General features: G+C 46.4%; 1 protein-coding gene across 18 annotated transcripts in view; it reads left to right on the top strand.

The window, feature by feature from the left end:
• Positions 1 to 27513, top strand: part of TRERF1 (transcriptional regulating factor 1) — a 194906-nt gene that overhangs the window by 106384 nt on the left and 61009 nt on the right. For 17 of the 18 annotated variants that reach the window (XM_074348737.1, XM_074348735.1, XM_074348736.1 and 14 more), the window contains one exon: positions 26874 to 26988. The exons of the other annotated variant lie outside the window; for it this stretch is intronic. The gene's annotated coding sequence lies outside the window, so the exon portion shown is untranslated. The remainder of the gene's footprint in view (positions 1 to 26873; positions 26989 to 27513) is intronic. 18 annotated transcript variants of the gene reach the window in all.

Here is a 27513-nt window from a genome sequence, read left to right as displayed (position 1 = left end):
TTACCTGGGTGGGGTCTTGGCGTTTAATCCCTTTTCCCATTAGGGAGTCATAAGCAGAGGCTTGACTTCTCCGCTGGCCCTTCCCTCAGAACTATGCCGCCGCTAGCTCAGAACCAGCGATTTTCAGCACAGATACCAACACCTCTGAACGGTCGGGCCTTGAGAGAGGATTTGTCCCCAGAGAGATCTTTTCTTCTCACCAAATCAAGGCATCACTGTGACTTGCAGTTCTTGTAATTAGATTTGATGCATGAGACTGGCCTGTATAATATCGTTAGGTCAAACAGTTAATCTTTGAGAATATTAAAGTTGGCACTTGAGTTGCTTTAAAATTTGACAGAGGAAGTCATGGTGGAAGTTTCTGAGGAGCCTGAGATCATTGTCCTGGAAGGAGTGAGTGTGTCAGCGGTAGCTGCAGGCAGACCTCCTGGGCTCAGCCTCAGGCTTGCTAATCCCCCTCGACTCAACTGCCTTCAGATCGCTGGGTCCCACTTGCCTTCCTGAAGTTTGCTTTGTTTTAGTTTTAGATTTTTACATGTACGTCTTCAGGGCTTCTTGGCCTGTATATCTCACACACGCGCATCCCTTTGAGCTATGGGTACCTACACAGTTAGTTAGTTAGTTTGGTGGCCCCAGTTGAAAGCCCATCTCAGACTGCCTACCTAAAAGAAAAAAATATTTTTGCTGTATCCTTGACTTTTTCCATTTCTTTCTGGCTGGGAGGTGTCGGATGTGGCCGTTGGGATTTGTCACTGCTCTGGGCCTCGGCATCTCTGCGTCTGTTGCTGGGTGTCGGTGGGGCAATTTCCTTTGCACGTTAAGCAAGCACCGGAGGGGCCCCTGTGGCCCTTGGAGGCTCCTATGTTTTCCTTCCACGGAGGCGGAAGTCAATAGCGGGGCCCCCTTTGGATCTTGTGGGTTTTTTCTGCCCCTTGTGCCAGTTGGAATGCGAGTGTCCTTTTATTTAACAGGGGTGGGAACTGCATCGTTGCCCGGGGACCCAGGTCCGTTCTCAGGCGAGAAGAACCTCTCCCAGCTCCCTCCCACAGGGTGGAGGGAGACTGCTGACTCTGACGAGTGTGGATGCCGCAGGTTTGTGTCAGGCCAGGTGAGCAGCAGCAGGGGAGTCAGGGGCCTGGTAGAACCACATTACCTCCGCAAAACATCCCCTCAGGCACCCCATTCACTTCCCAAGAGGAGGATGGTAACTCCTGTCAGTCCTTTACTGTTGACTGCAGTCAGGAGTGCCCCAAAGCATCTCCTGAACCTAGCTCCCCAGTTGATATGGAACCCAGGAAAGATAAAAGAAAGAGGTGAAATAAGCTTGTGAAAATTAAGACACATTTTCCTTTACCGATGATTTAAATCAAGACCCATCTGAGTTAACACCAGCAACATAGGATCGGTCAATATTAAGGGAAAGCCCTCAGCGGATGAGTACGTGCTTCTGTGCTGGGCTGCGGGAGGTCAGGTCATTCTTCTGCACACCTGAATTGTGTACTGACCTCCAACCCCATCTCTTACTAGGATCTCCTTGGGGGCAAAGGTTGGTTGGTTCGCCTTCCAATAGCCCCTGGAGCATTCTGAGTGCTCTCTCTCGCTCCCTCTCTCCACTTATTTTTGTTGGAAACACGACAGAAGTCCATAAAAGCAGCCCATGCTCTCAGCCTGGCACAGGGATGTGGCATTACTGAGCCGGGTGCTCCCTGGAAGACTCTCCTCTTACCCAACTGGAAACATTTTCCTTTCATGGCCTGTATCTTCAAAGGCCAGAACACAGCCTTCTGGGATTCTTAGGAAGAGTAGACACTATGACAGGAAAATAAATACTTACTGTCTATAAGAAGCCAGTGGAAGAAGTCTTCCTCAGAGAGACCCCAGTCATTGTGAGAGCCCTTTGAGCACATTTGCAGAGGTCAGGTTCACGGCGATGGGGAGGGAAGCCTAGAGAAGGAGCAAGAGTTGTCTCCTTGCCTTTAGACAGGACTGTCCCACCCACTGGGGAGTTGAGACTGTCACCTGCTTACAAGGCTGGGGAGAGATGCTCCCGCCCCCCCCTCCTTTCCCCATCAGTATCGCCTGCAGCCCAAGAAGGGAAAGTGGCTCTGCTGTGAGCGTCACCTTGACTGTCCAAGGGGATCCAGTCATGGGTAGTCTGTTCTCCAAGCCGTTGGTCTTTCTCTGTAGAGATCTGAGGAGAATTTGGAGCAGGCAAAGCTCCCTCAGGCTCAGCCCACACTCTGCACTGCACCCCATACCTCACCAGGCCTCTTCTCTGCAAGGTTGTCACACCTGGTTTAGACCATCTCTTGACTTTTCAGGAAAAGAATAGTTAGTGACACTAGATTTTACTTCTTTGGCAACAATTTCTCCATTCCCAAGTCTTTGGCGGAGCTCACGGGATGTGGAAGACTGAGGGCAGAAGGGACTGTCCACATGGCTTGTGTGGGCTAGGGGTGCACGTGCCTCTGGGGGCATTGCCAGCCTGGCTTCTCCTGGGACTCGGAGTGGCCTAGAAGGGAGCTCAGACCCTCCCTGGGCCCTGAATCCCTTCCTCACCCCTGTTCAGGGGTCTGCAACACCCAGTGACCCTTCATTCTGCCTTTGCCCCCCAGCCCCAACTTTAGTGGTCAGCAGCTAGGGAGCTTTATAATTTAATTTAATTTAATTTAATTTAATTTAATTGAAGTATAGTTGGTTTACAATGTTGTGTTAGTTTCTGGTGTACAGCATAGTGATTCAGTTATACATATGTATTCCTTTTCCTGTTCTTTTTCATTGCAGGCTGTTACAAGATACTGAATATAGTTTCCTGCTCTATACAGTAGGTCCCTTGCTGTTTATCTGTGAGGAGCTTTTTCAAGTGACCATGGGGAACTGGTCGATAGTTGGGGTGACCCGTTTGTCATTCAGTTAATCTGGAGGAGGACCTTCCAGTCTCCTACCTACAAGGTGCATGTGGGAGGGAGGGAGGGAATGAGAGCCTGTGTGTATGTGTCAGACTTCTGTTTTCTGACTCCCAGTTAGTTCCCGTTTTCAGCCTCATCCCCCTCCCCTTGCCTCCCCACTCCCGGTGGTGTCCTTGCTTCTTCCACCCCCTGGAGTTTATGGGGCAGATCACACCCCTCTTGTCCACATCCTTCTCAGTGAGCATTGCTCTGCTGTCTCAGTTACGCCTCTTGTCCCTGGGCTGTGGTCCTGTACTTTGTTGCTAGTTGCTTCTTTCCTGTTTTTTTCAATGTTACAAGTTTATACAATTTAAAAAGTTCCTTTACTGTCATTTTAGTGGAATCTTCGAAGGAAAAGGAGATCAACACATGTTTTCAATCTACCATTTTTTAACCAGAAAACCTGCTGCATACTTTGGAATCGCTTTTTAGTATTCCATTCCACATCTGTACCTTCTATTACCCGGCCTTGGCATTTTACGTATTTATGTTTTGCTCCCCTCCATCTGTCCATTAAAAACAACGTATGAACATCTTTGTAGCTAAATCTTTAGGCATATTTATGCTGATCTCCTAAGGGTGAATTTCTGTAAGTAGAATTTCTCAGTCAAAGGATAATGCAAAACTTTAAGATGTGTCTGGTACGTAGTGCTAAATTTCTCTTCATAAATTTGGCACTAATCTGCATTCCCATTAGTAGTATATGAATACGCCTGCTTCTCCACACTCTTGTCAATGCTAGGTATCTTTGAACATGTGTGTTTGGGTATATAATGAGAACAATCGGTGGGATAGATTGCTGGCTCAAAATGCCTGCCCGTCAAAGTTTGATAGATGTTGGTCAACTCACCATCAGTGTATGAGGATGCTTCTTTCCTCCACATTCTTGCCAACACTACAGTATGATAGAAAAATCTTTTCCAATTTGGTAGGTCATTTTAATCTGCATTTTATTGATACCTTCTGAGGTTGACAATTTTTATGTATTTGTGCCATTTGTATTTCTTCTTTCATGGATTGCCTGTTACCTGGTTTTTTTCTTTGTGTGTTTATCATTTTCTTATTGATTTTTAAACTCTTTTTATATATTGAGGATATGAATATGCATATAGCAAATTGTTTTTAAAAATTTTGTTGACATTTCGTTTTGTTTGTTCTTTTGTGTCTGCACGTCCAGCTGGTAAGTTTTAAACAGTAACGTTGATCAGTCTTTTGCCTTTGTGGTTGCGCTTCTGGGGTGTCCTTTACTTCTTCATTTGCTGGGGCCTGAGCAATGGCTGGCTAATGTGAATGTGACTGAGGTCCAGGTGTGGTCCTCAGGTCCTTCAGAAGGAGGGCAGGGTCACCGTGGACAGTTCTTCTGGGGCTGCTTAGCCATGATGGGGATGAGAAGTTGGTCCTGGGGAGGAGGCAGCCTGCCTGGGACCCAGCGTTATTGACCTGGGATGCTGCTGGCTGGAGTGTTCCAGGAGCCGCCTCACGTTGGGGTGGTCCGGATGCAGAGGGGTATGGACATGTCGTGGACAAGCAGAGCTACTGATCTCACTAAGCCCCTCGGGCCACCAGCATCTGGCCTTGGGGCGGCAGTGTTGCACGTGAAGGCCGATGCTTCTGTCCAAATCCTTTCTGACTGATTGAGCCTAAGAGAAAGTCAGGACAAGACAGTTGGGACCAGGGCTTTAAAGGGCCAACATGACTTGGTTCCACTCAGGCTTCCTGTGATAACAGCATAGAACAGCCTCAAATGACACAGGACGATGTTGCTTCGGTGCCGTGGCTTTACTTCCAATTTGTGTTTCTCCCCTGCACTTACTGTATTGACTTGCCTCCTTCCTCCGCCTTTACCAGATTTACTCCTAGTGAGACCCACTTGGGGAGGAGGCCAGCGAGGGTGGATGCTGGTAAATTGCATTCAGAGGGTAAGCTGGGGACTTCCAGGATGGAGGGGATTTGGAGCCTCATTTCCCCTAGCCATTGGCCCAGGGGTTAGATCTGTTTCAGAAATATGCGATCAGAGCTGAAGGGATTTTCTTAAACTTTCAGCAAAGTGAGTTCTTCAGACCTAGTTGAGATACTTTGACCAAACCTTCAGAGTGGCCTTTAAGACTGCCTACTATCGGGGTGGCTATTCAAATGGATAATTCCACATTTCTTCCTAAAATTCAGGGATGGAAATTGGGACGTAAAGACCATAACAAGCTGGATTGTGAGAATTACAAAACTGCCACTTCCTTCTGCTCCTTAGACACACCAAGTTCACTCCCATCTCCAGGCCTTTGCCCCGCCCTGCTCTTCCCCAGATCTGGGAGGGCTGACTCCTTGTCTTCACTTGGGTCTTGCTCCAGTGTTGCCTCCTCGGAAAGCTCTTCCCTACAACCCTAGTTAAGGTAGAGCATCTCCCATCATGCCATTCTCTCTCATATTGTCTTATTCTCTTTTCTTCATAGCAGTTACAGTGTCAACAATAACAGTAACAGCTAATATTAAAGAGTACCAACCATGTGCCAGACAGTATGAAAAAAGCTTTACACGTATGGGGGCGGAGGCTGTAGCTTAATGATAGAGGATATACTTAGCATGCACAAGGTCCTGGGTTCAATCCCCTGTACCTCCATTAAAATAAACAAACAAACAAATAAACTGAATTACCCTCCCTCCGCCAAAAAAAAAAGATTAAAAAAGCTTTATGTACATATGAATACACATGATCCTCACATGAACCCTATGGGAAGAACATTATTATTCCCATTTTACAGATAAAGAGATTGAGCCCACAGAGAGGTTAATGTAGCTTGGCATTAGGAATCTTCTGTTCAGAAAGCATTTATTGAGCACTTATGGTAATGGACCAAGACCAGGCTCTGTGCTAGGGTCAAGGGCTCCAAAAATGAGTAAGTCACTATCCTTGCATTTAAGTCATCAGATCAGTGTTCCAGGCGAGGGTGGGCCAGTGACTCCTCTCTGAAACCCTGCGGCACGTTGCTTACACAGATGTAAGCTTGAATTTTCCCATCTGTCAAAAAGAACTAAAAGAACCTGTCTCAGCTATCCCTCTGGGTTCTTGGAAGATCTGTTGGTGAAATCCCTTTGGGATGTACACAGGGCAGTACAGTTGCCGAGTCATTGGGCATCCTTACTCTGAGACCAGGAGATAGCAAACATATTCTCCCTTCCTCCCTGGATGAAGGAAAGGTAGAGATTTACCCACCACTCATGTCTGTCCTGGTGATACTAAGTTCTTATCAGATTCCACTCTCTTTCCTTACTTATAGGCATTTTATGGTATCAAGCAATTCTTAAGTGTCTCAAAGGGTCTAGCTGGACTCTCAAAAATTTTGGACCACTGATGTAAGCGATGCTGTACTTCTATAGCTGGTCAATAGGATTATGGTATTTAGGACAGCAGCCCCATCTGATTGGGAGTGGTGCGTTTTACTGTCCAGGGACCCCAAACTCTTGCCTCCTGATGGTATGTTTTGAAGGAGGTTGTTCTTATCATCCATAGGCGACCAGCCTGGCTGTTTAATTCCAACAGATGGTGTTGTTGTGGAACCTAACACAAGAGCACTGTTTTGCTTTCAATGGTTTTTGCCAAGACCATTAGTTAAAAACAAGCCCATGGTAATAGACGGGATGTTGGTGTGTGGTGGGGAAGCAGCCCTGTGGAAAGGGATTCCTGCTCCTTGCCATCCTCTTGAGATGGACTTTCAAGACTGGAACGACCAAACCTTTAAAGTAAAGCAGGCCAACATGTCTGACTCCATCCTTCTAAATAGTGTGTGAGAGGGCACTTCGGTCGTTGGCTCTTGCCCTGGGCCCTACTTGCCTTTCTATCATTCATGGTTTGTTTCCTGTGTCTAATTTGTTGCATGATCTGTTAATAACCAAACATGCCCTCACAAGCTGGGGAATATTTGCAGAGTGATAAAGCAATTATGTTATAATCTCCCACTTTCTAAAAGAGACAGACATTAGGCCTGCGCACTCTGGAAAAAATCCACGTGCCAGATCCTATTGATTCTACTGTTTTGTTCATTTGTACTGTTGCCATCCTACTGCAGGCTTCTGTCTCCCCATCCATTCACCATCCGTCCATCCATCCACCCACCTACCCATCCATCCATCCACTCAACCATCCATCCACCCACCCACCCATCCATCCATCCAGTGGAGCACTTATTTTTGAGCACTTGTTATGGGTCAGGCCCTTAGCTTTGACCTGGGGATATAAAGAGGACTAAGTCACCATCCTTGCATTCAAGAGATTTGTACAGTAGTAGGAAGACACATGAATTCAGTGAAGTGTTCCAAGCTCAGATAGTTGGGGCTTAATATTTACACTACCAAAGAAAGGCAAGGCTTGATCAAGAAAAATTTAACAGAGAAGGTGACTATGTAGTTGAGTCTTAAAAGACAAGGTAGGAGCTTACCTATATACATCCTCCCTCCTCCCGAGCCTCCCAGCCTCTCACCCTTCCACAGATATTAACATCTAACAGAAGGAAGTCCCTGTGTCCCTGCCTGCTCTCTCTCTCTCAGACATTGGTTCATTTCCCACCCGTATAATTTCCTTACTGCTTTGAGGCATATCACCTGATCTAAAGTTTTTGGCCACATCCTGTTCGAAAAGCAAATTTCCAGCTCCTGAGCTTGGCATTTTTATCCTCCCACTATACTGCCCCTGCCTGAGGACCAGCTTGTGTCTCATTCCTCCTGTGACCAGGCAGACCTACTCACTGTCCCCAAACATGCTATGCACACTGCCTTCTCCCATCTAATTCCACCCACCCTTCAGGGGCTGACAGAGGAAAGCCTTGGAAGGCGTGTTTCCTCCTGATTTGGGGCCTTGGAGGCAAGTGTGGCTGCCATTTTGATCGGGTGCCCGTCACATCACACTGTGTCATTACCTTTCCGCGTGGGTCTGTCTCACTCTCCTTTTGTCACGTGGATGGGATTCTTGCTTCATATATCTTCGTTCTCCTCTGTGACTAGAGGCAGGCCTACCTATGGAAGCCATCCATTTCTATTTGCTAATGAAAAATGGGGGAAATCACACATCTTTTATCACCTCTTCCTGGCAGTCCCTTAGTTCTGCTGCTGAACTAGACAAGATCAAAATTGTCGCTCCGGGACGAATGTGTGTTTATCAAATCCATTTTTTTGCCCTCAGATAGGTAATGGAGACTGTGAGAATATTCCTGCTTATTCTCCATTTGTCCCTCTCCTCCCAGATCCATTTCTGCCCTGCTGTGTCCATCAACTGGGATCCTTTATTTTACCTTCTGGGTTTCACTGGGTTTGGCCAATAGAGACACCAGCAGGAGATGGAGAACCAGAGGAGAGAGAGGTTGAAGTATTAATCCCCCTGCTCCCTAGCTGCTCTATCTGATTTCTGGCAGTGGCTTCCTTTACATCTACAGCTCCTTTCCCGGTGCTCTGGGATCCCTGGGCTCCAAGAACACTGTTCCCTCCTCTTGCCCTTCAAACTTAGTGGTGGTCAAGGCTTCTTGCTGGTGTCAGCTTATGTATTGGTTCTGCACCATATATTGTCATTCCATTTAGCTCCCCCCCCACCTCTGTAAGTTTCATTCATTAAATTATTTTTATTTAAACCTTTTTGAATGCCCTCTATAGTATTACCGAGAGTCAACCTTGCAGGCTTAGTTATCTGGCCCAGTTATCAACCCATGAATCAATCTGTTTCATTTTTTTTTTAATTGAAGTGTAGTCAGTTTACAATGTTGTGTCAGTTCCTGGTGTACAGCATAATGTTTCAATCATACATGTCCATACATATATTCCTTTTCATTATAGATTACTACAAGCTATTGAATATAGTTCCCTATGCTAGACAGAAGAAACTTGGTGTTTATCTATTTTGTGTATAGTAGTCAGTATCTGCAAATCTTGAACTCCTAATTTATCCCTTCCCACCTTGTTTCATTTTCTTACAAAAGAGTTTTTGAGTTTGTTGGTTTGGGTTTTTTTTTTTTTTTTTTTTTTTGACAGGGGCCAGGTACACATTCAGAAGAAGCTATAATAAAAATAACAGTCTTCTGGACCCTTCCTTCCCTAACTCGTCCCTCTCCCTTGGGGCAACCTCATTTAACTCTCGATTTTTTTTTCTAGCGTTTACCTCCATATTTTAAGATAATGTGCTTCTATTTTATTCCTATTTTAGAAATTATCTGCTTACTTCCTGTTGTGATAGATGACGATTCAGCTCACTCATACTACCCCTTCTACCTCCCCTCCCCACATCCTCACAACATAGTTGTATCGTTATTTATAGTTCCTCTATTTGGTTAGCTTTATGAGTAAGAATTTTACTATCCCATTTCTTGCTCATTAACAACAGTATCTCTTGATTCCCTTGATCAGTAAGAGGAAAATAATAGTGTCCTTACCCCAAATGCCTTCCTTTCTAATTTCTGCCATCTCTGTTTTAACTTTTACATTGTTAAGGGTGATAACATTTACGGTTTTATTTTGCAACTGACGGTAAAAACTGTGCTCTATCTGTAGATTGATTCTGAAGACTGAAAAATCAGCGGGTAGGGTTTATGTTATTGTGAATGTAGAAACAATTTGTGCACTGACAGTCCACTCTCGGACATCCTTGTTTGGTTTGCCTAGTGATTAAAAAATTTTTTTTCAGCCAACATTTTAAAATAGGAAGTGTTTTCATAAAAGATTTGGAGTTTGGGATATTGTTTTAAAGGTTAGAAGATCTGGTCTGACTTCCCATATGGTAACGCTCTGCTGGAGGTTGCCTGCTTTAGAACGGGCTTGCCTACTCCAGTTTGCCACAGTCCCTACTGCTCATCCAGGGTTTGCGTGTGCTTGGACAGCCAGCCGGCTGTGTTCATTTACTTAATTGCCTGACCCTGAAGGCATTTAAGTGTGTGAACCTGATGCCTGATTTATTATCTTCTTTGGAGCCCACATTATGAATTTCCTTTATATATATGGCTTTATATTATTCCAAGAGTACATCATCGCCTTTCTTTTCCCCTACCATTTGCTATTATTAGATCCTCCCAAACTCTCTATCCAGTTGGGTATTTTATATATTCTCCCTTCCTCCCAGAGTTCTCTGTTCTCATATCTGATCCACTGACAGCATGCTACACAACTGTCATTTGGGATTTTCCTGTCTTGTTGTACTAGGTTCGTTTTGCTGCTTCCTGGATCTCATCTTTTTTTTTTTTTTTTTTTTTTTTTGAGGGGTAGGGTGGTCCATTTAGTTTCTTCAAAGGAGGAAATTCCTTTTTTTTTTTTCGCTTGGGAGAGTAGATACCTGGCTGCCCCATGAATACCTATGGAAGGCTCAACTCTTCTGACCTCAGATTTTATATAATTCCACCCCCTGCCCCTGCCTTTTCAGCCTCCCATCTGATCCCTGTCCTCTATTGCATTGGCATCTCTGAGTCACGAGCCACTTGGCCATTCTGCGAGGCTGATGGACTCTTATAATACCCAAGCCCACTCCAGGCTCAGGGTCCCTGTGGCTGCACTATCAGTGTCTAATCTTTCTTACTCTGTCTCTTCTCCACAAAGTTGTCCCAGGCTCTTTTCTAGTATCCATTACCTTTTCCCTTTGTTGTTTGAAAATTCTATCTTTAAAAAATATTACACTCTCATCTTGGTGATGTTGTGTCCAGATGGAGAGAATGTAAGTGAATGCAGTTAATTTTTGTCCATCTTTAATAGGTGGCTCTTGTGAATTGATCTCAACCCTTCTTTGAATCTCTGTAAAATTTTAGCCTATATCAGTTCGGGAAATAACAGGCTAAACTCTCCACCATTTAAAGTCGGTGTTTCTAATCCTGTATTTACCTCTTTTAGGATTTAGGAGAAGTTTCTTGTTTCTAATGCTACATGTTTATCCATTTCATCCTTTTTTTTTAACTATCAAATTTAGATCTTGTATTAACATTGTTATGGTGATGTTAGCTGCCATAATCATCTCCTGATTTTCAGGGGTTTAACACAATAGAAGTTATTTCTTGCCCTTAAAACAGCCAAATGCAGGTTTTCTGGCATGATAGGCATTCTGTCCACAAAGGTAATCCCAGGGACCCAGGCACCTTCGATCTTGTGACTCTGTTATACCTTAGAGGATACCATCAGTGGGGGCAACAGCACCCCAGGGGACAGAATTAGTTCTTGGGGCCAAAAAAATCTTATATTTTTGTGCATAAATCACAGATGTACGTATGGTACAAGAACAGATACACAGTGTATCTGTGGTATTAAAATTTCATGGAAGAAGGCAACCAGAAAAAAAAAACTGTCTGAAAAGGCTCTTTATAGGGACAACAATGATGAAAAAAGGTTGAGAAACATTGCTCCAGGGCATAGGAGTACCCTGTATTTGGGTGGAAGGTTAAAAAGAAGGTGGTGAAGGCTCACCCACTTCTTAGCCATCTTGGCTCCAAAATGACAGAGACCTCTTAGCCCACATTGCACTGATGGGAACTAGTCTCGAGGTCTCCCTTGCTGCAGGAGGAGCTGGAAGGTGTGGTTCCTGGCTGGGCAGCTGCCCCTCAGTGGCAACTCTGGGCCAAATAAGGGGGAGGGGAGATTTTGCAGCATGACTGCCCACCAAACACATGGGTCAGCAAACTTTTTCTTAAAGAGCCGAGGAGTAGATATTTTAGGATTGCAGGCCATGTGGTCTCTGTCACAGCTACTCACTCTGCTTATTATGGCCGAAAGCAGCCATAGACACTATTTAAGTGAATGGGTGTGGCTGTGTTTCAATAAAGTTTTATTTACATGAGCAGGTGTTTGGCTGGCCTGCAGGCTGTGACTGACCACCCCTGCCTGTCTCTCCACCTGCTGACCTTTCAGAGCTTTTCCCGCATTCTCTCCATTCCCTGTGCCTACATGGGACCTGCAGCTTCCCCTCGACTAAACGAGAGGGGTGAGTCCCTGGTTTTTCTGGGGGAAGAGTGGGATGGGGTCAGACCCTCAACCAAGTGAAGTGTAGAGGTCTCAAGTCTGGAGAAGAGGAATGCACCTTGCATGTGACAGTGTGATACTAAGCCATCCCCACATCTCATCTCTGCTGCCACCTGACATGACAGAGTATCTGACACACGAAATAAGTGCTCGGACAATGGTGACAATTCCTGTATTCAGTGCTCAGGGGCCACTTAATTAAAAGTACTTTCCTTAGGTGAAATAAGTCGTCAGAGGATATGGGCCTCTGCTTCTCATAACAGAAAATATACCATATTTTCAGTGGATTATTTCAATGAGTAAGGCTAATATTTTAATAACATGGCCGTATGCTTATGTTAGAAACAGAATACAAAATTATATATACAATATGATCTCAAACCACAGTATCTTAAACGTTTAGCAAAAAAAGCAGGGGGAGAATAGTCTCACAGTGATAGACTATGAGTGGTTTTTCTTTTGTATAGGTTTAAACTTTTATAGTGAGCATGCTTCCTTACAGGTGGAGAAGAGTAAATGTTATTTTAAAGCTATAGGGGAAGGGAATTAGGGCTAAGCATGAGTGTTAGTAAGTGTCTGCCTGCTTGTGCACACACAGATGTGGACCTGATAAGCCACCAGAAATTCTGTTGGAACAAGTCACTGAGGCAGTCCATCCTGCTCGCCCTCCCTCAAATTAGAAAGGCTTCTTCACACAGCGACCACGGAAGGGTTCCCGCCTGTTTCTCCACTGAGATTCTTCTCATTTCTGAGTGATGAGAACCTCATCCAGATTCTCTTTCCACTGAGGCGGGACCAGCCTCTCCGGATGAGTCAGTGAGATTATCAATAGGGTGAGGAACAGGGGCGTGCCTAGGGTGAACTGCATGTCATAGTCATTGGTCATCTCGGCCACTGTCCTGGGTCTGTGAGTTTACTTGACTTTGGGGAGAAATGAAATTGCTTGTGCCCTAAAGTGCAGAGTCGATCACCAACCTGGTGGCCTGACTTCCAGGTACCCCCTGCCCCTGCCTTGACACCCAGTGGAGAGAAACAACCCATTCTGTAGTAGTAACCAAGCTCAAGATCATACTGGAATGCTCCTAATTGTTCAGGCCCCTCTTGGTTCTTCGTTTGCCTCTTCCAGGTATTGGGTGGTTGGGTTTGGGGGCCCTCCCTCCATGTCACACCCACCTGAGTCTCTTCTCTCCAGCCTGTGGCTGTTTCTTCTGGCCTCAGCCTGAGCCCTCCACACTCATCAGATCCGTAGTGTTTCCAGCCCTGAGCCCCTTCCCTAGGACAGCGTGGCCTGTCTCCCCTCACCCAGGGCCCTGTCTTGACTCTTCAGGGACATCAGCTGCTTGAAAACTGCTCTCCTTGGCATCTGCCTTCGTGGCCTGCCTGTCTTTGTTCCAGGACCTCTGTCTTAGCTCCAGATTAGGTTGGGGTGACCCTATCGCAGCTCTTTGCCTCCACCATGGCTCCTGTATTCTGATTGGTGATCCGAGCACCCTCTCTTTCATCTCAACACACGTACCCTGGACGCGGATGTGATGGGTGTGCCCATGTAGAAGGACCGCACTCTGGCAGGCCCAGGCCCCCGTTCATCCTCTGTGTGTGTGTCTGTATGCACGCGGACTTCGTACTGTGACTTGCGAGTCCCTGTACCAGGGCATCTCGACCTCAGCACTACCCACATTTGAGCCTGATGATTCTGTGTTGAGAGAGGCCGTCCTGTACATTCAAAAATGTTTAGCAGCCGTTTTCCCCATGTTGTATAATATATCCTCGTAGCTTATTTTATATCTGATACTTACTACCTCTTACTCCTTTACCACTATCTTTCCCCTCCCCCCTTTCCCTTTCCCGACTCGTAGCCAGTAGTTTGTTCTCTATATCTGTGAGTCTGCTTCCTTTTTGTAAACTTCACTAGTTTGTTGTACTTTTTAGATTCCACATACAAGTGACATCATGCAGTATTTCTTTCCCTGTCTTACTTTACTTAGCATAGTGCCCTCCAAGCCCATCCGTGCTGCTGCACGTGGCAAAATTTCATTCCTTTTTATGGCTGAGTAATATTCCATTATATATATATATACACATATATATACATATATATACCACATCTTCTTTATCCAATAACTATAAATGGAGTATAATCTTTAAAAATTATCAATCACTATATTGTATACTTGTAACATATAATATTGTACAGCAACTATACTTCAATTAAAATTTTTTTTTAAATGTTTAGCAGCATCCCTGGCCTTTACCCACCAGATGCTGGTAGCACCTCCCCAGTTGTGACAACCAAGTATGTCTCTGGACATTGTCAGATATCCTCTGGAGGGCAAAAATCACAGCAGGTTGAGTACCACTACCCCACATGATGGGAACTTCCCTGCCATCACTCCTTCTACCTCTGTCCACCCCCTGCGCCTGCTTGTGCACACCCATCCCTGCCTTGGGGCCATTGCTTCCACTGCTGTCCCTGTTGCTTTGAACATCCTCTTCTCCAGTCTTCATTTGTTGGTCCCCGGGGCCTCAGCTCAACTGACACCTCCCCAAGGCCTTTCCTGAGGCCCTATGTGAGCAACCCAATTGCTCCACTGTATTTATATTTCTGTTTTATTTCTGGTTAAGTCCTCTTTAGACTCTATCTGACCTCGTTCCCTACTGCTTTCCTCCCCCTCCTCCCTGTTCCAGCCATGCCGGCCTCCTCCTGGTTCTCCTTCAGTCACACCAGCCTTATGCCCTCCTCCGAGGCCTTTTCCCTCAGTGGCCTCTCCACCTGGCACACTCTTTCCCCAAATGGACCCAGTTTGCTCACCTCCTTCAGGGCTTTTTTCAGCTGTCACCTTCTCAGTGAGGCCTTCTTTGACTCCTTCCCATTTCATGCTTTATTTTCCCCCGTAGCATCTATAACTACCTAACAGACTATGTATTTTAATTATTTATCGCATTTTCTTTTTCCCCCTCTTAAAATGAAAGTGCCACAAGGGCAGGGGTTTTGTCTTCCTTGTTCACGGCTGTTTGCCAATCACCTAGAACAATGCCTAGCACGAACAGGCACCCCACAGTTTTTGGGTGCATGAGCTTTATTTCTCAAGGCTTGTTAGGGTCTCTGCCCTGACATCACTGTGGACATCTGAAGCATCGGGTGAGCTTAGATTCTTGCGAAACCAGAGGCGTGGGTTGACGAAGAGTCCACAGACAGCGTAGAACCATACACTAAAGCATATTTTCTTGTGACTAAGGGTATTTACAAAGCACAAAGCGGTGAATTTGCTAATAGTTCTTCTTTTACTGGTATTGGGCAGAGTACTGCCTTTAGCTGTGAATTCGATTTACCACGCCCTGGTGAGGTTTTATTTCCTAATATGTACATGTGCTTGTCTAAAAGCAGTTATTAGTTTGTTCTTAATGATAAGCCACGAGAGATTGGACCACCACCACGATGGCGCCCTGTTAAGGGGCCGTGTTTAAAAAGTGCTAAATAGAAGCAAGCCCTGTGGCCACACCTCTGCCTATCCCCCACCACCCAGGATCTTTTAATTTCTTCTGTCTCCCTATTCCTGTCTTGTTCCTTTGCTTTTCCTTTTACTGGGCTCTCTTCTTTGTTTCCAAATACCCATCCTTACCTCAGTAGCCTCTAAAGACTAGTCTTCAGGGAAGCTGGGTGGAAATGAGGCAGCAACACCTTCCCTCTTAGAGTCCAGGAAGCTCTGGACATGACCAGGCGTGTTCTCAAGGCCACACAGCTTGGAGAGCCTAACATTTGGAAGTTCAAGGTCTTCCAAGGAAGCCCCACTACATGCATCATTGGGGATCTGGTTGACCCTGCTAGTCCTCCCCCTACATTCTCCCCCCTGTGGTCACGGTGTCCCTGGGCCTCCACAGAGGCTCTTGGGGCTTCAAGGGAATTCCCTATTTCAGGGCAGACATCCAGGAGAGGGCAGTGAGCCCCTCTTTGAATGCTAGCAGGAGACCAGGAGGGCTCTGATTTGGAGGTGAGGGATGGAGAGGAGAGGGTGACCGCAGGTTGCACAGAGGCCCCTCTCTCCAGCTTATGTAACTGCTCCGAGGAGAGAGAGTGCGACGGGGCTCAGCAAGTGAGTTCCTGGCTGCTTGTCATGTGAAGAAAACTGATGTGAACGACACTTTCCTCCTCTGCTTCCTGCCCTGCTTTTTTGTTCTTTGTATCTTGAATGATGTGAATACGGGAGGAGCCTCATACTTGGGAGTTATTTTTACAAGCTCTCCTCTCTGCTTCAGATGACTCAGAGCTGGGGCCTTCTCTTGAGGACGTTCCTCGGGAAACGCCAGAGAGAGGCCGCGGCCGAAGCGAGCTGGGGGTCCAAGTGGGTGTCCTGGCCCCTGACCATCGGGAGCCATGTCCCTGAAGGGAGGGAGTGGGGCCTGGAAGGAAGGCCTGGCTGAAGGCAGACGCTGCTCCCAGGTTCCCTCAGCCCCGCCAGCCCTGCCTTTTTCTCACCATCCTTTTCTGCTCCAGCAGAAACGACCATTGCTGCTTGCCAGTCTGGTGAGGAGCAGAGGGCACTGCCCCCAAGATTGAAAGTTCAGGCTGCTGGTAGACAAAGGGGATTTGCAGGCCCCAGAAGCCTGGTGGCTCTAGTCTAAAGGCATGAAAACTATCTGGACAGTGGTCACCAGGCCCCTGAGGGAAAAGGAGGATTGGAGAAACCTGTTTCCATCTCTCCAGCTGCCCCCACGACCCATGTTCTTGGGGAGGAGAGGCTGCATCTTATTCTCTGTTACTTCCAAATGCCACACCCAGCTATAAGATGCAGGGAATGTGTGTTGAGTAAAGGAATTAATGAAAGGGAAGCACCTTTTCATGTGTAAAGCTGAACTCCATATGGGCATGCATGTGGCGCAGACCCATGTCCCTGGGGAGGTGGATTCTGCACCTGCTTTAGAAGATGCTCGTGCCCAGACCTGGCACATGGACTGGAAGTTGTCATCACTTTCAGCACAGACATCAGCTGGCTTGGACCCTCATAACCACACTGAGAGGCAGGAGTGTTGTGTCCTTTCACAGAGGACTAGGGAGATTGGTGGCACAGTGTTGTGCAGTTAGTAAGAGGCATAGCTGAGTTATTCTGCCCTAAATCTGCTGACTCTTTGGTGCCCTAGAACCTCAGGAACCCAGAAGGAGAGGCTCCCCTGCTTTTGGAGAAGACTCCCCACCCTCCTTCGTTCACAGCTGTGGTGCTAGCCTTCTGGGAGAACCAGTCCTTTCCCTTCTGTTCTGCCTGTAGTGGAATAGCTGGTTCTCACCCATCCACTGCCCAACAACCCTTGGAAGAATTATGATGGGAAGGCCCCTCTCAAATGCCTCTTCTCTGATGGCTTTGGAGAAAGGGAGATTGGGGAATACACCCTTTTTCCTCCTGCTTATGTGCCTTAGCCCCCATCCGCCTTTCTTGCTGTCCTCTCCTAGGACACACAGTCCCCACCTTAACACCCAGGTGGAGGGAAAAGTTTCAAGTTGATCATTTGAAACTCGGGATACATTTCTGCATGGAAATAGCTTGAACATGATGCTGAGTCTACCCATGATCTATCTGAGATAGATTATTAATAGCATTAGCCAAGTAGAGAGCCAGTATTAATATTAATGGTTTCGTTAATTAATTAATAAATAATAAGCCGTCACCATCTCTTGCCTGGACAACTATAGCAGCCTTGTAACGGGTCTGGCCTTTTCCACTCTTACCTTTTTATAGTTTGTTCTCTGTGTGGAAGGTTGATCAAGCTGCATCTCTCCTCTGCTCAGAGCCCTCCAGTGGGTTCCTCTCCTCAAGACCTGGCGCCTGCTTGCCCCACTGACCTCACGTACCAGAGGACTCAGCCGCTATTCCCTCTGCCTGGAACTCTCATCTCTCCTCAAATCACCTGGTACAATCTCAGTCATCCAGACTTCTGCCAGATGTCACCTTTTCAGGTGTCCCAGGACACTTCAGACAGGTGACCTCAGATGCCCATCCTCCAGTGGCTCTTCTTCCCTTCTCCCCCTCGTAGCACTGATCCTACCCATCATTTCACTGCTGGTGTGTTTGCTTACTTGGGTCCTCTTGGTCTCCTCCCCTAGAACTCCAGCTCCAAAAGGGCACGGACCTGGCTCATTTCCTTACTGCTCTGTGTCCGCCAGTAGGAAGAGTACCTAACACACAGTAGGTCCTCAGTCAACACCTCTAAGTAAATAGATGCATGAACAAATGAACGGATGGTATGTCTACACCTGACCCACAGGCAGGTTGTGGCTTCTTGTGGAATTTATCACACATTCGAAACATCAAAAATGAATTTCTTCCTTTCCCAGCCCTTGGGATTTGAAGTGTAGGGACTTCATTTTAATCATCAGTCCATCGATTATTCTGGAAACCAGAACTTCTTACTCTGCATTCCTGGTGAAAATAGATAACTCTTCTCGGGTTCTGAATTCGGTAAAGGAGGAGGGCGAGCGCTTTGGTGTCATGAATCTCCTGCCTCCAGTTTTACTGAGAATGACTGTATTTTTGATCACTCTAGGGCCGAGTGTCTCACCTCAGCACTACTGACATTTTGGACTGGATGATTCTTGGCTGTACTGTCCTGGACACTGTAGGATGTTCAGCAGCTTCCCTGGCCTCTACGCATTTGATGCCAGTAGAACCCCCCCTCCAAGCTGTGACAACCAAAAAAATGTTGCCAAGTTTCCCTTGAGCTCAAATCACCCTAGGTTGCAAACTAATGCTCTACCATGTGCTGGAAGCCCATCCACAATAAAAAAACTATCTTGCCCCAAATGTCAGTAGTGCCAAGTTCAAGATACCCAGCTCTAGCATAGCACCGGTGGAAATGTTCTATTTTGTGCTGCCCAGGGGTGGCCACGGAGCACTTAAAATGTGGCTTGTACAACTGAAGAACTGAGCTTTTCCATTTACTTCATTTTAATTAATTTTAATTTAAATAGCCACTTAAATAGGCTGGTGGCTGCCATATTGGCAGTGCTGCTCACACTTCAGCGTCACCTGAATCATCTGGGGAGAGGCGAGCCTGATTCAGCAAACCTGGGATAAGGACTGAGAGTCTGCAATTCTAGTAAATTGCCAGGGGATGCCTAGGACCACAGTTTTAGTAAGATGATCTAAGTCTCTAATATAAAAACAAAAATGACATTTCTGCTGCCTGGGAGAGCTTGTTCAAGGACACAGTGGTGTAGGGTAGGATGATGGGGAAAGTACGGTCTGTGAAGTCAGACAGATACTGGTCTAAATCCACTGTTATTCAGCTGTGTGCCCTGGGCAACTTACTTAATCTCTCTGAGCCTCTGTCGTCTCATCTGTGAAACAAAACAACAATCATTCTCACCTTGCAGTGTGATTCTGAGATCCTACATTTGAAAGCACCAGTGCTTGCCTGGCCCATACTTGGCACTCAGGAAATAATAGCAGGTGTTACTGATTCTTCTGAAGCAAAGGCATCATTGACACAAATGAGCCCTGGCGTTTAGGCCAAGCCTGAGACCCCCCACCCCATGTCAGAGTCACCCGGATGTTCTTTGGAAAAGCAGGTCCCAGGGCTCAGTCCAGACCTACTGAGTCCAAGCCTCTCACGGTGGGGCCCTGGACGCTTTGTTTTTTGTTGTTGTTGTTATTTTTGGTTTTGTTTTGAGGATGGGAGATTGGATGTTTAGCCTTTGATTATTGTCTGCCCTTGCCAGTATCTTTTGTGTTAACTTCTGGTGTACAGCATAGTGATTCAGTCATACATAACATATATGTGTATTTCTTCCCATATTCTTTTTCTTTATAGACTATTACAAAGTACTGAATATAGTTCCCTGTGCTATACAATAGGACCTTGTTGTTTATCTATTTTATATATAGTAGTTAATATCTTTAATTGAGGTAAAATTCACAAAGCACAAAATGAACCATTGGCCATTTGAAAGTATAGCAGTCAGTGGCACTTAGTGCGTTCTCAATGTTATGCAGCCATCACTTCTGTCTAGTTCCAAGGCATTCTCATCACCCCAAAAAGAAACCCCACACCCATTAAGCAGCCACTGCCCATCCCCCCCTCACCCCGACCCCAGGCCCTGGCAACTACCGGTCTGCTTTCTGTCTCCATGGGCTTAACCTGTTCTGGCTTTTTCAGATAAAAGGAATCATTCAGTATGTGACCTTTTGTGTCTGACTCTTTTCACTTAATATTTTCGAAGGTCTTCCATGTTGTAGCATGCATCAGTACTTCATTCTTTTTTGTGGCTAAATAGTATTCTGTTGTATGTGAGATTTGTTTATCTCTTAGTCAGTTGATGGACGTTTGGGTCATTTCCACTCTGTTGTGAATAGATCTGCTTTGAACATTCGTGAACAAGTTTTTGTTTGAGTACCTGTTTTCAGTTCTTTTCACTATATACCCAGGGGTAGAATTACTGGGTCATTGGTAACTCTGTGTTGAAGGTTTTGAGGAACTGTCACGCTATTTTCTAAAGCAGCCGCACCATTTTCCATTCCTGCCATCAGTGCATCAGTGTTCCAGTTTCTCCACATCCCCAGCAACACTTGATCTTGTTGTTGTTGTTGTTGTTGTTGTTGTTGTTGTTGTTGTTATTGCCAACGTAATGGGTGCAAAGTGAAGCTTCATTCTTACTTTCCCCAGGCAGTCCCTGTGGCCCTAGAACTGTATTCAGGAGAGCTCTCCCTGCAGTGGGTTAAGTGGCCATCCACTTCTTACGGAGCTGAGGGACTTGTGGGACTCGGCTGAACCCTGCTTTTGTTGGGCTGGTAAAACCTGTCAGAGAATTGAAGTTGTTACTTTGTGTGTGTTTAAGAGGTGGGATATTTTTTTCACACATCTTACTGTCTTGTTCCACTCCAGCTGCTGTCACGAAACACTACAGAGGAAGGTGGTTTACAAACAACAGAAATTTATTTCACATAGTTCCGGAGGCTGGAGGTCCAAGATCAAGGTGCCAGCGTGATGGTATTCTGGGAGGGTGGCCTTCTCCCTGCTGCATTGCGTGTGACTTCTTGCTGTGTCCTTACATGGCAGAAGGGGTGAGGAGCCTAATGGGATCTCTTTGATAAGGGCACTAATCCCTCTGATGAGACCTTCACCCTCATGACCTAAGCCCCTCCCAGAGCCCCCACCTACTAATAGCATCACCTTTGGGGGTTGGATTTTAACATATGAATGAGTGGGGGTGGGGACATGACATTTAGCAAATAGCACTTACTTCCTCTTCTCTAGTAAAGGGAACTCACCGGGTAGGGAGGCTCGATCAGCAGAGATGACTGCCCTCCTGAGTGTGGTCCCCCACCCCAGTGCCCCGTGGGCGAGTTTCTGCAAGGCACCTCTGCCTGTGGCTTGGAGCTCTGGAGGGCCTGTCCTAGCATGAACTGGCTTTGAATTCTTCTGTTTTAATGAAATTTAATGTGAACTTTTGCATTCTACTGTGTAGGAGAGCTAGGCCTGATTTAATTTTTAAAATTAGAAGACTTCACCCCAAATATTTAAGTGTATTTCAGGGCTGTATCAGGCTAATCCTGTGGCTCTGAAGATAAAGGTGATAAACCAGGGCTGGTGGACAGAGGAGTGGCAGGGGGTGCTGTAGTGGGAGTGCTTTAATGAAGGAAACAGTATTCCTCTCTGACAATAAGGATTTTGTTCCCTCTTCCGGAATTTCCTCAAATTTAATCTCTGGGATGGAAAACAACATTTCAATGATACATTATATCCACAAGCAAAGGGAGCAAGGTCCTACGGTAACTCCCTGGGCCACTTCAAGATTGCTTCAGGACATAAGCCCAGCACCCACAGCCCCCTTAAGTCAGCAGTTCTCAGCCTTGGCCACGAATTACAACTACCTGACAAGCTTGAAGAATTTTGATTTAATGGGTTTTGGTAAAACCCAGGCATCCGTTTTTTTTAAAAGCTCCCCAGGTGATTTTGATGTGCAAACAGGACTGAGAACTGCTGTGTTAGCCCAAGGGACACACTGGTGCAAAAAGCAAACACTTGTCCATGCCCTAGGGGAGCTTACCATCTGACCGGGGAGGCCCACTTTTTAATCACATAATTAATTACTTGCAACTGTGGTAACTGCTATTGCACACTTGCATTTCCGGAGGGTCGACCAAGTCTCACTGCAGCTATAATCTGAAAGCTAACTAGATATGAATGAGCGGGGAGCCAGGAGAAGAGCATCCTACTCAGGACCAGCATGTGCAAAGGCCCTTGGATGGGAAAGAGCTTGGTGTGTGTGAAGACCTGAAAGACAAGCTGGCTGGAGCTGTGAGCAAGAGGATGGAAGGCCTAAGGAGGTTGGAGAGTGGTTGGTGGCCCACCATCCATTGTCAGCCTATGATGAGTCCATCTGATGTGCTCTCAGTGTTAGAGCTGCCGTGATATTGATGCGAATGGTCCAGCTTCTGTGTTCTGGGATAACAGGTGCATGAAGGCCTGATCAAGTGGCCCATCTGTATCTCATAATAGTCTGAGCAGGACCCCCCCTCCTCTAGTGCTTGTAAATTATTCTTTTTTCTCAACCCCCATGGAGGGAAGAGTAGGGCATCAACAGAAGAGGAGAGATGTTTGGAGAGAGAATGGGAGTTTTCACTGCATTGGAAAAGCTTCCAGGCCTCTTCTGGCTGTTGATGGAATGTGTGTCACTTGAAAATTAGATCTTCTTCCGTGTCACTGTCAGCTCTACGTAGGAGAATTCGTTTGACAGAATGGGTGGCCCCCAAGTGACTGGAGTCTAAGACTTCTCATTGCATTGATTACTCTGCCCTGTTTCTTAGATTGCTTAGATTAAATCTCCAAATTTAATTTCTCCTCCTCCTCAATTTCTCTTTCCTCCCTCTCCTGCTTTTCCTTCTTTTTTAAATCTGTGCCGATTTCCAATTGATCGTGGGTGGCATGGAGGGAGTTCTTCCTACTTCTTTCAGCCTGGCTTACTGTTTCAGAAGCCTGTAGTTTATCGCCTGTCCCGCCTCCCCTCCCAGGCTGCACCCTGCTCCTGGCCTGGTGGGACGTGAGCTGTTCTTTTCATGTTAACTGCTTTGTGGCTGACGAGAACCCTTCCTCTTTGGTTTGAGTCTCTCAATACCCATTTAAAATGTTCATGTCCATATTAATGTCTTCCCTCCCACGACTCAAATCTTCATTCCCCCCTTAATCTCTAACAACAGCGTGGGATGAAAGGTGGCGTTAGTCACTTCCAGGGGCAGAAGGGACACTGAGGCCCAGCTAGCAGTGTAGGGCGGGGAAGATCCTGGCCTCGCCTAGTGGCTTGCTGCCTGGGGGTCCCTGGGGCTGTGTCCTCATTGGTCACCCATCCTGGAAGGCACTGTGGTGAGAAATAGGAAAGGCTTCTGGCTTTCTATTCTGGCTCCACCACTCCGTTTTGTGGTCCTGGACAGTCAGCAGGCCTCTATTGCCTCGCTTGTGACATGGGGATTCCAGCAGTGACTCCGCGGGAGTGTTGTCAACATTAGGGGCACCGTCTGGAGAGTCGCAGCAGCAGGCCTGGCCAGTGTTTAGGCCTTCAGGATGTGGTCGCTGTTCCATCTCCTCTACTGTCTGAAACTCAGCTAATTGTCCAAGGGCACCCAGATCATTGGGGGTGGAGATGAAACTGGAACCCAGGTCCACTGGCTGCCAGCCCAGAGCTCCTGGGTAGAGCTCTCCGTAAGTCTCTGGATGGAATCCAGAGAGGGTGAGCCTGGGGGTGATGAGGTGAGACTGAGGGACTGTTAGCCCTGGTGCAGAGTGGGACTTCCAAGCTGGGAACTCTCAACACAGTGGCAGAGACCTGAAGGGTACATACCAAGAAACTGAGTCATCGGGACACCTGTGCCCTTGCAAAGCTGCCCTACAGCCCCAGTACCAGCTGGGAAATTGTTTCATGGATTCCCATTGATTTACACCTTGAGGGCAGGGCATAGCTGTCCCCCACCCCTGGTGCATGAGAGTAGTGCTGTCATTTATCCAGGGCCTGCTGGGAGCCAGGAAATGTGCTCAGTGTGGGACCTGTGCTCTTGCTGATCTCCCAGCAAGGGAGGAACTGCTAACCCCGTTCTATGGAAAAATCAGGCCAAATGGCCAGTGAGAGGCAGGGCCAGATTTGAACCCAGGTCTGCTTGGCCCCAAAGCTCATGTTCTGTGCATGAAATTGTGTGACCTTCTGTAGAGTAACATCCACTACGAGGCTTCTCCAGCAATTGTTTTAATACTAGAACACACGTTTGCCTCCCAAAACCCACACCCACTGTCAGTCTATGTCAACACTGATCAGCTAATTCTTAACCAGTGGCCAAACTGAATTTGGCCAAGTTACCACTGTTGAAGAGAAAAATAGATAAGAGTCCTAAAACTTGCTACAAAAAGGGAGGGAAGGCAAGGTGGCCCCTGTTAGATGCCTTGTACCAGCTTAGGAACAGGGAGAATTTAGCAGACCTGTACCTTATTTTCCTGGCTTGCCCTCAGTAACTACTTGGTCACTTTTGGAAAAATCTGCACATCTGTAATGCACACCCTGAAAACCACAGTGATTGAAGCGTGATGTAAGGCCGAGAACTGATTTGATCCTTATTACGAGCCTCCTTTCATAGCTAGAACGTGCCGTGTTCCTTCTGTCACAGGACCTTTGCCCAGTCTATTCATTGTGCCGGCAACACCTTTTCTTTCTATTTTTTCCCTCCTGTCCTCCCTGTTCTGCTTCACTAATTTATTCTTAGGGCTCAGATGAAAGACTGACTCTTTGGGAAACACCACTGACCCTTTTCTGTGCTAGATCTACCCCGTCGTACGCTGTTACAGCAGCAGCCACACTTCTTCAGAGCACTTTGCTGTTATAATTATTTCTGATTTGTTAATGCTGGTTTCCCCCATGAGACAGTAAGCTCCTTGAAGGCAGGGACCATATGGGTCCTGACTGTTGTTTGCCTAGTGCTTTGTACTTGCCTGGTACCTCGTAGGCACTCAGTCAACATTAATTAACCAATGGATGGTTGGATAGATGGCTTGAGCCAGTTAAGTGCATTCCCTTTCCCTTAACTCCAGCCAGTATAGTCTTGTTGCAGGGAAGGGGAATTGTAATTACCTGTTTATACATCTCCCTTGGGTCTCTTTGAAGAAGAAGGCCTCTTAAGAACCCTAGAATCTAGCCAGCACCTGGCATAGAGCAGATGACCAATAAAAGTTGACTGTGTCATTGTCTAAGCTTTTATCTTGCCCACGAGACTAGTTCCAAGGACTCGTGCTCCTGTTGGGGAGCTGGGAGCATTCTTTGCCCGTGTGGAGAGTAAGGATGGCACACTTACTCGTGCAGACTGAGGAGAGTAGTTTCTTGCTTCCCACCTCATGCCATGGTTTAGCTTCTTAGTAAGGTCTGCTATTGCAGTTGCCAGTTACTCTGTTGACTTATTTATACATAAATAGTTATTCCCATAACCTTCTCTTCGCCAACATTCAGAGATAATGATATACAATCTTTATAACATCACAGACATCGCTTCAAAAGCATTCTTTTGCTGTAGGAATGTTTATGATATGCTTATCGCTAGAATTTCATGAGCAACAAACTCCCAAATTGCAGATGATTTAGCATTTGAAGCAGGGAGTGGGAGTTAGACTGTATTTGTGGATGCATTTTTTTTTTTAAAAAAGGGACTTTGAAAAGGGAAGTTTTTCTTCTGCAGAGATATCTTCTAAAGTTTAAAATAAGAACTGCTTAAAAGCTGAGAGTCTAGAGGCATGAGCACTTTCTCTTAAACATTCAAATGGGGGAAAATGACTTGTAATCTCTCCCTTAAGTATTAAGGCAATAGGCATTTAAAGGCTTTTTTTGGGGAGCTGGCTGTCACAGACAAAAGATTTCTCAATTTAAAAAAAAATCATTTTTATAGCATTAAATAGGAGGAATGAACACCAGCAGCCCTCTTGACATTTTGCAGACAATTCACTTTCTGAAACACTGTGTTCTTCCCAGTCAGGGTGGTAGCTTCGGCTGAGATGGCTGTGGTTAGGATCAGACATTCAGGGTGGAGAAGGACAGGACTCCAGGCATAACTTCGTCCAGGTTCCCATGAGGCCAGTGAGTTGGTGTCACCACCGCTGTCCAGGCACCCCAAGGCACATTTCTTTCCCAAGGGCCCTGCCATGACTCTCCTTCCTGGAGAGAAACTGAACGATATGAACTGCAGTCCAGAGGGTGAATTTGACATCGTTTTTATTTCTAGCCACCCTCTCTGAACCAAGAACCCAGCCAGACAGCTCAGAAAGGTTGCCTGCTATATAAACATTTACTGTAGCACTGTTTCGTGGAATGGTGCAGGTCTGCAGACTGTTGACCAGTCCAGAAATGAGTACAGAAATTGAGAATAATTGCTTAGAAGCTCTTATGCACATTTGACAGAGTGATCTGTTGCATCATTAAAAAGTAGGCTTGTACTTTGTATGAATATTTCTTTTCATTTCATTTTTTTCTTTTTCTGATATTTTATAAAAAATACTCATCTGTGTTGGGTCGGAAATCAAAACAAAAACCAAGAACTAATCCTTCCGTACAAATAGCTTGAGAAGCCCTGTGCTGTGGCGCTTGTAAGCTGCCTCTGCTCCCGGTGGGACAGGTAGGCTGCTGAATGAATTTGGGGAAATCACAGCACTTACCAAATTATCTTGTAATGAAGCACGTGTACGTGTCTCTCTTGCTAGGCTGTTGCTGGAGAGCAGGGACTGCGTCTAATTCATCTTTGTAGACTTGTTCCTTAGAGCCCTTCCTGGCACATTGAAGGACGTGGGAAACATCGTCCAGTGCACGTCTGCTCCCCAGTGACACGGAGTGGGTGAGGCCAGCCTCTCAAGCTCCTGCACGTTCTGGACAGTGTCCTTGGCAGGCTGGTGATGGAGGGCTAGGAGCAGACAATGAAGAAGTGACTCTTCCTTCCCTTTTCCCCACAGAAACAGGCCTCCTCTTCCCACCTGCCCAGCAGCATGAGAGCAGCATGACTGGCCGGCCACAGGAGAAGCCCCCAGAGCCAGGCCCCCAACTCAGCCATCTGCTGCGGAGGTCATGGTGAGCTTGCTTTCCTTCTCCTGCAAGTTCAGGCATTTTCATTTTAACTAATTCTCTGTGCTTTTGTAATCCTTCACCATGTGCTGGAAAAATGGACTTTACTAGGACATGGGTAGACTTGAAAAGTGCGTATCAGCCTAATGGGGCAAAATGTGTTCATTTCCATTAATGGAGAGGCCAATGGTGAAGCAGAAAAGACCCTGAATTGAGTTTCTGGGGCTTGAAGCTCTCATTATTCCTCTACTTCCTCCTTAATCTGTGACCTGGGGCAGATTGGGTATCCAGAGAATTGGGGTTGAAGGAACCTCTGGAATAAGATAGAATTGGAAGGATGGCCCATTCGTGGTCTGGAACTCCCAGGACTCCTGTCCCACGCAGGGTCGTAAGGGACCTTAGAGGATCAGCCAGGCCAATTCCCAGCCAATGTTGTACAGTGAATTGTTAGAAAATTCTTCCTGCTATTGGAATAAATTCTTCCTCTCTGCAGTTTCTATCTGTTGTCCTCTGCTCTGCCACATGGAGCCA

This window comes from Camelus bactrianus, chromosome 20 (genome assembly GCF_048773025.1).
Source record: "Camelus bactrianus isolate YW-2024 breed Bactrian camel chromosome 20, ASM4877302v1, whole genome shotgun sequence".
In the NCBI taxonomy this organism is placed as follows: domain Eukaryota; kingdom Metazoa; phylum Chordata; class Mammalia; order Artiodactyla; family Camelidae; genus Camelus; species Camelus bactrianus.
Note: the sequence above shows the minus strand (reverse complement) of the source record. Positions and strands in the feature narration are given on the sequence as shown.